Here is a 13,235-nt window from a genome sequence, read left to right on the forward strand (position 1 = left end):
GTTGGCCAAAATCTTGGGATTCATTACCCCATCCATCCTCCCTTCAATATGGTGCAGTCGTCCTGTCCCCATTGCAGAAAAGCACTCCCAAAGAATGATGTTTCCCCCTCCATGCTTCATGGTTGGGACAATGTTCTTGGGGCTGTACTCATGATTCTTCTTCCTCCAAACACGGCGAGTGGAGTTGATACCAAAAAGTTATATTTTGGTCTCATCTGATCACACATCTTTCTCCCATGTTTCCTCTGGATCATTCAGATGGTCATTGGTGAACTTCAAATGAGCCTGGACATGTGCTGTCATGAGCAGGGGGACCTTGTGTGCCCTGCAGGATTTTAATCCATGACGGCGTCATGTATTTCTAACTGTAATGTTTGAGACTGTGCTACCAGCTCTCTTCAGGTCATTGAACAGGTACTCCCATGTAGTTCTGGGCTGATTTCTGACCTTTCTGAGAATCATCCTTACTCCACGAGGCAAGATAGTGCATGGAGCCCCAGACCGAGGAAGATTAACAGTCATCTTGTGCTTCTTCCGTTCTCTAATAATTGTGCTGGATTTTTTTAAAGATTCTGTCTCTCACAGTTGAAGTATACCAATGATAAAAATTATAGACCTCTCCATCCTTTGAAGGTGGATAAACTTGCAAAATCAGCAGTGTATCAAATACTTATTTACCCCACTGTAGATAACACTCTAGTTGTCACTTGACTGCAAGTATGACAGTGCTGCAACCAGCAGAACCGATTCCTAACAGATTTTTATGGATTTATATATATAGAACAACAAATCCCACATAATAATAAATATGAAGGTACAAGACAGCTGTGATCGGAGGTGTAAAGTTTACCTCTGGTCACTGGTGTCAGCTGATGGGACTACTGCTCCCATCATCCGACGCCTGCTGCCGCTAATAACAATGAGAGCAGGAGCGGATGATGGGTGTGTTCATTAGTCATCTCCTGCGCTGTAAATAAATAATTTAAAAAAAAGGTGTGGGTCCCACTGTATTTTTGATAACCATCCAGGCAAAACTCACAGTTGGGGGCTGCAACCCTCAGCTGTCACCTTCAGCGAGGCTGGATATCAAGAATACAGGGGTCGCCACACCGTATTTACCTAAATAATTTTTAAAAATGGAGTGTGGCCCCCTACATTTTTGACAACCTGTCAAGCTAAAGCAGACAGCTAGGAGCTGGTAAGGGACCATGAATATTGCACCACCCCCTGCCTAAAAATAGCAGCCCGCAGCCACCCAGAAAAGGCACACCTATTAGATGCTCCAATTCTGGCACTTTGCCCAGCTCTTCCCACTTGCCCTGTAGTGGTGGCATGTGGGGTTCATATTTGTGGGGTTGATGTCACCTTTGTATTGTCCGGTGACATCAAGCCCATCACTTAGTAATGGAGAGGAGTCTATAAGACACCTATCCATTACTAATCCTATAGTTGAATGGTAAATAAACACACAGCCAGGATAAAAGTCTTTTATTTGAAATAAAACAAAACACACTTTTACTTTTTTATTTAAAAGTAACAAACACAGGTATACTCACCTAATGCCTAATTCCACTGAATCCCTCGTCTTCTGTAATAAAACAAAAATTAAAAAAAAAAATCCTCCACCGTCGTTCTGTCCCACGCCGTAATCCATGTCTGGAGGATAAACAATTTTCAACCTGGACAGTGCCAAGATGCGACCGTCCAGGTTGAGAATCACTGGTGACTGAACTGAAGCGAGCGCAGCCTCAGTGACCAGCAGTGATGTCATCGAGGTTACCTCCGGTCACTGAGGCTGCATTTCCAGTCATGCTGAACTGCTGTGACCACAGTGAGATCTCTGCTAGCACGTGAAAAAAACTGCCGCTCCTGCTCTCGTTATTATTAGCGGCAGCACGCGTCGGATGATGGGCGCAGTAGTTCTATCAGCTGACGCTAGTGACTGGATGTAAACTTTATACCTCCAATCATAGCTGAGCACTCACGCTGTCTTTTAACAGTGTGGGAACCATGGCTCTCTGACCGGCGGGGATGATTTCACCGCCAATCAGAAGCGGTGTTTGCTGCACTGTCATGCACATGACAGCGTGACAAACACCCGGTGTTCGGGCAGATGAACCCGAACAATAACACGGACTTCCTGGTGAAGTCTGTGTTCGGTATCCATGCCCGAACAGTTGGTGTTCAGTACGAACGCTGAACTTTACTGTTCAGGTTTGCCCACCTCTAGTCATCATTGTTGAGTTAAAGTGCTCCCTACTTAAGTTTGCATCAGGTGCTCGGGTATGCACAGAGTATCGTGGATTCTCGAGTGACATGTGTGGATTGCCTGTGTATGGCAGGCAGTCCCTGCATGTTTTTTTGTCTGTTTAGCAGCCGCCAATTGTCGAGCACCCGCAATACTCGGGGGCATACCAGAGCACCCAATGCAAACTTGAGTAGTGAGCACTTGCACTCAACACTAGTCGTCATATCGTCATCATTTTTTTTAACTGTTGAAAAAAAACACAACCCTAACCGTACACCTAACAGTAACCCTAAGCCCAACACTAACCCTAAGTCCAACGTTTTAATGCGAATCGGCAGTCGTTAAGGGGTTAATGCACTCACACTACATTGAAAGCACATATACACATACAATAAAAAAAATATACTGTACATGCCAGTACCTCTTTAGGTAAATTTTGATAATAAGAAAGTACTGAAAAACAGTACTTGCAGAGAAAGACAGGAAGGGAGGAAATACAAAGGACACAGCTTTCTATGATGTCGCCTTCTTCAGGACCTCCTGCAGCATAATAGGATAATAGTTGTCTGGTAAAAATGATCATCGCTGCCTGTAGGTTCTGATTGTATTTGTCTGGAACAAAAAAGAGCACGTCATTGGAAGATAATTGGGTCAAGGGTAGATGATGAAAGGCAATCTTTAAATCCAAAGTCACCAAGAAACATAAGATGAGAACTTGCCGGAGTCAAGGACATATAACTAATATGGCTGAATACATCCAGTGTTCTCTGAGATACAAGGTAATATCATTGCAATTTGGTAGCAATTCTATGAAATTGCTCTCCAAAAACTTCATATTCCACTGTAAAAAAATCTTCTGCTTTAGATCTGAAAATAACATGAAAATACAGTTAGTAATATACTTTAAGTCTGAAATCTACCTGGGGTCTCTTCTATTTAAAGAGGGCAATATTTAGGCTACAAGACCACAATGATGTGTCATCCTTAGGACATTAAGTCCAATCAGTTGTATGAAAATTTTGATTCAGAGAAGATGAACAATTTTTTATCCATATCGTCATCATTACTAAAAAAGGAAACAAGGCCAAATACAGTTTCTTATGCTAATTATTGCAATGAATTTGTTAAACATGGATGTCATATGGACACATTCATTTTTTACACAATCATTGCAAAAAAGATGAATCTAGTTGATTTTTTTCAAGCACACCATTGGTCAATGTGGTAAAAAAAACTAATGTGATCTAACACACTCATTAACATTGGTCCATGTTCTGTACATTTTACACAGTATCCCTTGAAAATAAAACTGTACACAAAGTGTCCCCCTCCTGGGACCGCAAGCAATCAGCTGCAATTTGTGGGAAAACCTAGTAATAAGTGATTACTTTTCCTGCAGCATCATCACGGGGGGAAATTAAACTCAATGTCAATTCAAATCGATGGGTTATCTGAGTAATGCTGGACAGGTCCTCCAGAGAGAGATGCTCTTTTTAACTACTCTCCACTTTGGCAAAGAGATTAAGACCATGACCTGTCCTCTACTAACTCAAAAGTCCCTTATTGGGTTTATGAAAATGCGTTTTGTAAAATGGCCAACTCCTTTATATTTTTTATAATCTTCATAGTAAATGCAAACTACCAACTATCACAATGATTCAAAGTCCAAAGTATAACTTACAACATTGATCACCTTTGGATCCAACACTTTAGCCTAAAAAGTGACAATTGGCATAGGTGCCATTTTGTGTGGCCTACACGGGAGGTTCCTCACCTATTGATTTATGTTGTCCCACATAAGTATCTGGAGTCCATTCACAGTAATCAGAAAATTTAGAGCTTTTCTATCTCACTCAATGGACAATGATAAAATATTACTCCAGCTTTGCTTAGGCCTACATGTATCTAGCCTTAACATAAAAGTGAAATTTGTGGATTTTCCTAAATTGCAATTTATGACATATCAACAGGATTGTAAAAAATGATCTTTGAGGATCTGATCCCCCAAAACAGTTTTCCCCTGACTTAGGTGAAAGAATGCCATACCATGCCAATGCCGCCAATGATATGAGAGTACAGGCAACAATATATGGGAATTCGGACCTGAACTCAGCAGCCTTATTTATGTATATGAGGCGGTTGTGTTTGGGTCAGGAAACCTGTGGCCAGTCTGACCATGATTTTTAGATGCTTGAACCAGGTTAGAAAAACAGATTACTTATTTTCACAAAACAGAAAAATACATTTTAATTGCTCATGATAACAGTGAAGTTTTAGCATTTTAAGTGAAGCAGACACAATTACTGTTAAAAATATGAATGTGCACGAGGAATGTGTTTAACAGATGTAAAAGACAGCCATTTGTTTAATGTAATCCCTTTAAATTATAGCTTTCTGTCTCACTACAGAGATTTCAAATCATGTATTTATATGAAAAAGCAAAAGCTGATTTCAATAAAACAGCGGTCACGATTTTAAACTATCAAGAAAATAGCTGCTACAGCGTGCCAATACGGTATTCATACTCTGCTCTCACTGCATGCAGTAATAGCTGGCAATTTTCCTTAATGATTTATGTAAAGTACAGCAAAAAGCAAGAAAGATATGTTTCTGATTAAGGAAGATTTACTTCATGCCAAGAAAAGTGTTATTTTTCCATATTAACACATTGCTCTCTAGAGATATCGTCTATGCCAGCATACACCTGCACTATCTTTTCATAGTGAAATGATGTAATTCTCTACGCAACCTCTATAAAATATTTACTTATCTTTACTTTAGGTATGAAGTAGACTAGTCAAAAAATCAAATGTTAATCAGCCAATAAGGGAGCAGTTTGGTCATATTTAATAAGAAGAATGCAGAGCAGCAAGAAAGTCAGGGGTTTTGTAACCTTGAGATCCAATACTCGTTGCATGTTCGGAGCCATCCGGGATTTTTAAAGACACGTTATACAATATAAACATTTTTTTTTTAGATTTTATTTAAATTTTATTTACATTCTTTCATCTTTACTTAGTTTTTACTTTTTTTTCTCCTTTATTTGATTTACTTTATTAATTATTTTTATAACTTTCTATTAGTTTACCATTCAGAGTGATCAAATTGTATCCATTCTCCTCAAGCTAAAATTAATCAAAAATAACACAAAAATATCTAAAAATCATAAGTTCTGCAGTCACCTTGAAACTTGTCACCAACTGTAGGTGACATGGACAGCCAGAAAGAGCCCCATGACATGGAAAGCATATGATGAGCCCTGGGTTGATGAGTGTGGCAGCCATGGGAGACCTAAAGTGGGGACCAGTCATCTCTCCTAAGTCCTGACATGTCTATTTTAGTAAATACCTGTTACTTTGCCTTTCATTTTGTAGAAATTTACTTACAGACAGGAGGGTTGATGTTACCTTGTTTCTTGTCACTGTAGGTGACGTAAACAGCCAAGAAGAGCACCCTGACACAGAAAATACTGATGAGCCTGACTTAATGAGTTGATGAGTTTGACAACCGAGTAAGGCTTAAAGCGGAACAGTCATCTCTCCTGACATGTCTATTTTACTAAACACCTGCATTCCCCATGAAATGGCAATTTAGAAACCATTATCTTATAATTATGGATTGTACTGTTCTTCTGTTTTAACTTCTATAATTGTATTAATACATTGACATACATTCTTACATATCTGGCAAATAATTCTAAGAAAAGATGCTCCAGAATTGCTATATTATAAAGCTGGGTTCACATTGTGTTAGCAGCAGCCCGTTTAGCACATACGCTAACGGGCTGCTGTAACGCAAGTGCCGACGTTTGCAGCGCGCTAGCGCAGATAGAGCATGTGCTAGCTCTATCTGCGCTAGCAGTGACGGACCCAGAAACGCTGCAGCCCGTGTCTCAGGGTCCGTCACTCAATGACGGCACATCCCTAGCGCACGCCCATTGTGGGCATGCGCTAGCGATGCGTCCGACATTGCTTTCAATGGAGGCGTTAACGGACTACGTTACACCGCGTTATGCCGCGGTGTAACGTAGTCCGTTTAACGGAGTCACTCAACGCAATGTCAACCCAGCCTTCGGAATACAATTATTTACTAGAACAGATACATCTGAAAAGCAGTGTTACTCCGTTACTCTCATAAATGGGCTGTTATTAAAGGGAATCTGTCAGCAGGATTTTGCTACCTCACCTGAGAGCAGCATGATGTAGGCAAAGAGACCCTGAATCCAATGATGTATCACTTCATTTACTAGGCGAAGCTGTTTTGACACAATCAGAGTTTTTAGATTTAACAATGCAGCAGAGCTGAGAAAGCTAACCCAGCCCCCACCAGGCTTCAAGTGCACATAGTTATAGACCGTGAGCTGCTTATCACAGGAGGAGGTGCAGTCAGACAAGGGCTCACATGCTGCTGTATTGCGAGCAATTATAATCACAAGGTGATTAAAGCTTCAGTGTAAGTAAACAACAGCACACAGCCGGCCATGTGACAAATAGTTGAATTCTGTGTTTTAACCCCTATCTCATGCTGTCCTCAGGTTACATAGCAAAAAGCTGCTGACAAATTCCTTTTAATGTTATCTAATGGATTATACCAGGTTACAATACCAGGCACAGTACAAGGGAAACGGGGATTTTATTGTTTGGAAAAATATATATTGTTTTAAGACAATATAGTTCTACTATTAGGCATGTTATAATAACCTAGAATTAATAATGACACACAGCAATGGCTTTTTCCCTTTCTTATTAACAGTGAATTGTACCTATAAGATATCCCTTATCATAGGCTTTAGGGTGCAAATCTTTGGAAAAGAGCAGGAATTGAATATAATGTAACATGGACTGATGGGGATAAAGGGCGAAACGCGCGTCGGTGCAGCAGAGAACACACGTTACCAACATCCATCTTGTAAGTACCATGATGCCTCATAAGTAATAATTATTCTTTTTCCACCTACTAATCTTTTGCCTATGTCCATAATCTTATACAGTATATTATTAGACACTACATGCCCACAGGGCAGTAGCATCATAATGTTTAGATCTTCATGAGCAAATTGGATAAAATGAATCTTACATACCTGTACATAGCCTGCATTGTAGTAGTAGTATAATAATAATAATAATAATAATTTGAAACTTAAAAAAAAAACATTTTGTGCTATTCATAACCATCTGGTTTCTGTAGGTGATCTTAGGCATCATTTCCCTGCGTTTTTTAATTGCACGCTGATCGATTTAGCATTGTTTTTAGTGCAGTAGTTAATATAGAGTAATTATAGTTTAATATACTCTTTAGTATCCTGGGTTTCTTTATGCCCATGATTTTGTGGTATTAATCTTATAAACTTTGCTTACTTATAGTGATGAATATGCAATAAATACATTACCAGCAGATCTGTGTAGTAACTGGGTCAAAGTGTAAAATCTGTACCATCCCTTGTTCTTTCGATCTATAATATTAGTGTTTCCTATGAGGTCTTATTGCCCCCCTAAAGCACCAGGGCCAGTTGTGACTATCTTACTTGTATGTTATGTTATACTTGCTGTTCCTGGCATAATCCGCACTGCTTAGTACTTACATTTCATTGCAGTCTTAACGAATGATTCTTTCATCAAGCCAGCAGAGCTTCAGGACCTAGGCTGCATACAAATGATGTTTCCGCTAGAATGGCCAATGGCTAAATCAATAAATGGAAAGACATTGATAATTCACTAAGCATTTTAGGACACACTGTGCTGGTACATGAGTTTGTTTAATATGAGTAATTAGGAGAGTCTCATAACGAGGTCTTTAGGTAATAAATTACATATTCTGAAACACTTTTTTGTATGAAAGAAGATAGATGTATGCAAACAACACAAAGATAAACGGTGCAGTGGGATGGATAAGGATTTAATTAAAAGACTAGTCAGAAGAATTATCAGAGCTTGTCAATATTGTTTTATTACAAAGAGACAGACATCAGATCTCATTTACAAAGAAGGCATTTTAGGGGGCATTTTATTTACCCTTCGTATGCGTTATGCATACATAGGTGCGCACTACCATTTCATCTTGGGCTGTGACCATAGAAATGGCCTATAAAACATTATATACCTGCTGGAAATTGTTATGAATTCTAATTTTCCAATGTGAATGAATGTTGTTTCTCAAGTACAGCACAATGATAGATAAAGAATAATCCTGCTCACCCCAGCTAGGCGTCCCAGGAGGCACAGATCTGCAAGGAACCACTTGCAGGAATGAAAAGAGGAGATGATACAGTTTCCAAGCTTGCAAAAATGCATTGGATTAAAAAATAAATTCCATCATGAGTGTAGACACAGCTTTGTTAAAGAACGCAATGGGTGTTCAAAACATGTAGCTGTGTCCAGGGGTGGGATTAAAATTTTTAAACAGCAGGCTCTGGGTTTGTGTGTAGGAAAACCACACCCATTTTTTAAGCCACACCCATTTACACACACCATTTCCTCAAACATATACAAGTAGGGGCGCAGCCAAACCATACCTCCCAACTTTTGAAGGAAAAGAGGGACACGCGTAGTGCTCCGCGGCAAATTTTAGGCCACGCCTCTGACCATACCCATTTCAAAACCAGTCACACCCATATCCACGTCCCAACCATACCCATTTACCACTGCTGATCACACTGTTTCATAAACAATAATTATAAACAAAAAAATATGGCCGCACAGTGCTCCATAGTGTATAATGGCCACACATGATGCTCAAAACTGTATAATGGCCCCACATGATGCTCAATACTGTATAATGGCCACACATGATGCTCAATACTGTATAATGGCCACACATGATGCTCCATACTGTATAATGGCCACACATAATGCTCAATACTGTATAATCGCCACACATGATGCTCAAAACTGTATAATGGCCCCACATGATGCTCAATACTGTATAATGGCCACACATGATGCTCCATACTGTATAATGGCCACACATGATGCTCCATACTGTATAATGGCCACACATGATGCTCCATACTGTATAATGGCCCCACATGATGCTCAATACTGTATAATGGACACAGTGCTCCATACTGTATAATTGCCACACATGACGCTCAATACTGTATAATGGCCACACGATGCTCAATGCTGAATAATGGCCACACAGTGCTCCATACTGTATAATGGCCACACATGATTCTCAATACTGTATAATGGCCACACATGATTCTCCATACTGTATAATGGCCCCACATGATGCTCAATACTGTATAATGGCCACACAGTGCTCCATACTGTATAATAGCCACACATGATTCTCAATACTGTATAATGGCCACATATGATGTTCCATACTGTATAATGGCCACACATGATGCTCCATACTGTATAATGGCCACCCATGATATTGCGTACAGCATAATGGCCACACATAGTTACTCCTACACACGCGGCTCCGCTCCGTACACCTTGCATACACGACTCCGCTCTGTACACCTCATACACACGCGGCTCTGCTACGTACACCTCGTACACACACGGCTCTGCTACATCCACACTGTAAACCCCTCCTGACCCCACACATAAGCTTACCATCATCCAGCACCGTGACAGCATGGCAGAGTCCTGCAATAGACGGAGGCCCTTGATTATGTGACTCCTGACTCCTCCCCTCCTGTGACCTCATCACAGGTCCTGTTTGCACAGAGCAGTGGCAGCCATATATGTGGTGTGCGGCTCTCTGAGGGTGGAGGGATGTGGCTCTGCAGTGCGGGATGGCCGGAACTCTCAAAATAAGGACTGTCCCACGGAATATGGGACGGTTGCGAGGTGTGATACCGGATCGTGGCTCTGAATCTCCCCGGTTCGGGGAACCAGCTGCTTTTTTAACAAGTGGTTCCATCGAACCGGGGAGAACCAGCCGAATCCCACCCCTGGCTGTGTCTACACTCATGATGGAATTAATTTTTTAATCCAATTAATTTTTGCAAGCTTGGAAGCTGGATCATCTCCTCTTTTCATAGTACAATAGCAATAGAAAAGGATCAATTGTATTGTGTTCTGCATTAGCCGATATCATACACTCTCAAAGTATAGAAATAATTTTATGAAACAATACTTTTAGAGGCAGTTCTCCAGTACTGATGCATCAATGGTCTCTGGGATCTTTGTTTATTGTGCTGCAGTGATGATGATGTCATTTCCTTCCCTGTAACCGCTGCAGGGAATCAAACACTGGCCTCAATAGTCTTATGCAATGCATACAAGTGTGGCATCCCACAAAGTGGCCATTTCTATGGGATACTGGATATACAGTATAGTGTCTTTTCATATAAATGCTGTGAATTTTCGTGTGGACTGTGCATTTTAAATACATTGTGAGACCTGCTGACAGGCAGCACAAAAAGGGTTAATCTTCTCCTCATAGGCTTGATCAGGTGACCCAGCTCTGTTTTAATATGCAGAAGGTTCTGGAAAAACGCCTCAGGGCAGTCAGCCAATGACTGCAGCTCTACAGTCACATAGAAGGAGGAGGAGCCAAGTTCTGTGAGATAGTTTTAATTTGAAGAGGCAGTTGATGGTCGGACATTTTGTAGGTGAACTGATTACCTACCTTCTCCCTGCCTGCTTGGCTTAAAAAGGGGGGAGTTAATAGTTCTCATAAGAGGAAGACTACCATTGTACCACTAGAAGAAAGAATTACCTCAGGGCAGAAACAGAGCAGAGTGCTGAAGAATAAATATTCAGACTTAATAAAACCGAAGGTTGCTAAGATCTGCCTGTCTGCAGGTACAAAGCAATTATCAACCGTGAGTGTAATCCTGTACCTCAGTTTCCTGCTGTTTGTAAATAATAATTTGCCCCATTACCTTCAGTAAAAAGACTTTTGTTTTAAATTCTTACGGCTGCTTCATGACTGGGGCTCAAATGCACCAACAACTATACTACCATCATCATCTTCTGCCTAGAGGCAGTTACTGCGCAAACATTGTATTGTGGAGTTTCCTGTCTGTGTGTAATTTGAGAAGGAAAGACTCTTCTGACAGAAAGCTTGGCCACCATAAGATACATCATACCCTGTCAGGAGTACAACCCCCAGCCATACACCACATGAGAACATCACACAAGTATTCCCAATGAGTCCTGTGATTAGATGTATGGTACATCACAGCTGCAGCAAAGCAAAGACCATTAGGGAAGTTAGGAGTCAAAAAGTCAAAACTAAGATCGTTTACATATATACTGAAAAAGCAATTGATCCAGTGATTCCATGTGTGTGTCTGATGACAGGCTATATACAGAATACATCACAGAAAAAAAGAGGTCATACTTATCAATGCCTGATCATCATTAGAGTATACTGGGCAATGCAGACAGGCCCATGTGAGATAAGCACAGGTGCAAAATACTGAAAAATAACCACTCACACACCTATCAACCAAGAGGAGAGATCGCATACTATTATAAATGTGCATGGATAAGGTTTGGATAGGATGCTAGACACACAGATAAGTGTAGTGCACCATGCTGGCTTACAGCCTATTGGTCATGCCTATACCGTTAGATCAGACGCCACACAAGGATAGACACCTCCATTGCTCACATCAACATTAACCCCTTCATGACCCAGCCTATTTTGGCCTTAATGACCTTGCCGTTTTTTGCAATTCTGACCAGTGTCCCTTTATGAGGTAATAACTCAGGAACGCTTCAACGGATCCTAGCGATTCTGAGATTGTTTTTTCGTGACATATTGGGCTTCATGTTAGTGGTAAATTTAGGTCGATAATTTTTGAGTTTATTTGTGAAAAAAACGGAAATGTGGCAAAAAATTTGAAAATTTCGCAATTTTCACATTTTGAATTTTTATTCTGTTAAACCAGAGAGTTATGTGACACAAAATAGTTAATAAATAACGTTTCCCACATGTCTACTTTACATCAGCACAATTTTGGAAACAATTTTTTTTTTTGCTAGGAAGTTATAAGGGTTAAAATTTGACCAGTGATTTCTCATTTTTACAACAAAATTTACAAAACCATTTTTTTTAGGGACCACCTCACATTTGAAGTCATTTTGAGGGTTCTATATGGCTGAAAATACCCAAAAGTGACACCATTCTAAAAACTGCACCCCTCAAGGTGCTCAAAACCACATTCAAGAAGTTTATTAACCCTTCAGGTGTTTCACAGCAGCAGAAGCAACATGGAAGTAAAAAATGAACATTTAACTTTTTAGTCACAAAAATGATCTTTTAGCAACAATTTTTTTATTTTCCCAAGGGTAAAAGGAGAAACTGGACCAGGGACGATGTTGTCCAATTTGTCCTGAGTACGCTGATACCTCATATGTTGGGGTAAACCACTGTTTGGGCGCACGGCAGGGCTCGGAAGGGAAGGAGCGCCATTTGACTTTTTTAATGAAAAATTGGCTCCAATCTTTAGCGGACACCATGTCGCGTTTGGAGAGCCCCCGTGTGCCTAAACATTGGAGCTCCCCCACAAGTGACCACATTTTGGAAACTAGACCCCCCAAGGAACTTATCTAGAAGCATAGTGAGCACTTTAAACCCCCAGGTGCTTCACAAATTGATCCGTAAAAATGAAAAAGTGCTTTTTTTTCACAAAAAAATTATTTTAGCCTCAATTTTTTCATTTTCACATGGGCAACAGGATAAAATGGATCCTAAATTTTGTTGGGCAATTTCTCCTGAGTACACCAATACCTCACATGTGGGGGTAAACCACTGTTTGGGCACATGGTAAGGCTCGGAAGGGAAGGAGCGCCATTTGACTTTTTGAATGGAAAATTATCTCCATCGTTAGCGGACACCATGTCGCGTTTGGAAAGCTCCTGTGTGCCTAAACATTGGAGCTCCTCCACAAGTGACCCCATTTTGGAAACTAGACCCCCCAAGGAACTCATCCAGAGGCATAGTGAGCACTTTAAACCCCCAGGTGCTTCACAAATTGATCCGCAAAAATGAAAAAGTACTTTTTTTTCACACAAAATTT

The 13,235-nt window shown here is 40.4% G+C and overlaps 1 long non-coding RNA gene across 1 annotated transcript; it reads right to left on the reverse strand.

The window, feature by feature from the left end:
* Positions 1 to 2,700: 2,700 nt before the first annotated feature.
* Positions 2,701 to 11,227, reverse strand: LOC143810001 (uncharacterized). Its single transcript, XR_013222584.1, has 3 exons — positions 11,091 to 11,227; positions 7,830 to 7,928; positions 2,701 to 3,115 (listed from the first exon to the last, which is right to left on the reverse strand). It is a non-coding gene; the product is annotated as an uncharacterized LOC143810001 (long non-coding RNA).
* Between the last annotated feature and the right edge of the window lie 2,008 nt (positions 11,228 to 13,235).

This window comes from Ranitomeya variabilis, chromosome 2 (assembly GCF_051348905.1).
Source record: "Ranitomeya variabilis isolate aRanVar5 chromosome 2, aRanVar5.hap1, whole genome shotgun sequence".
NCBI classification, from domain to species: domain Eukaryota; kingdom Metazoa; phylum Chordata; class Amphibia; order Anura; family Dendrobatidae; genus Ranitomeya; species Ranitomeya variabilis.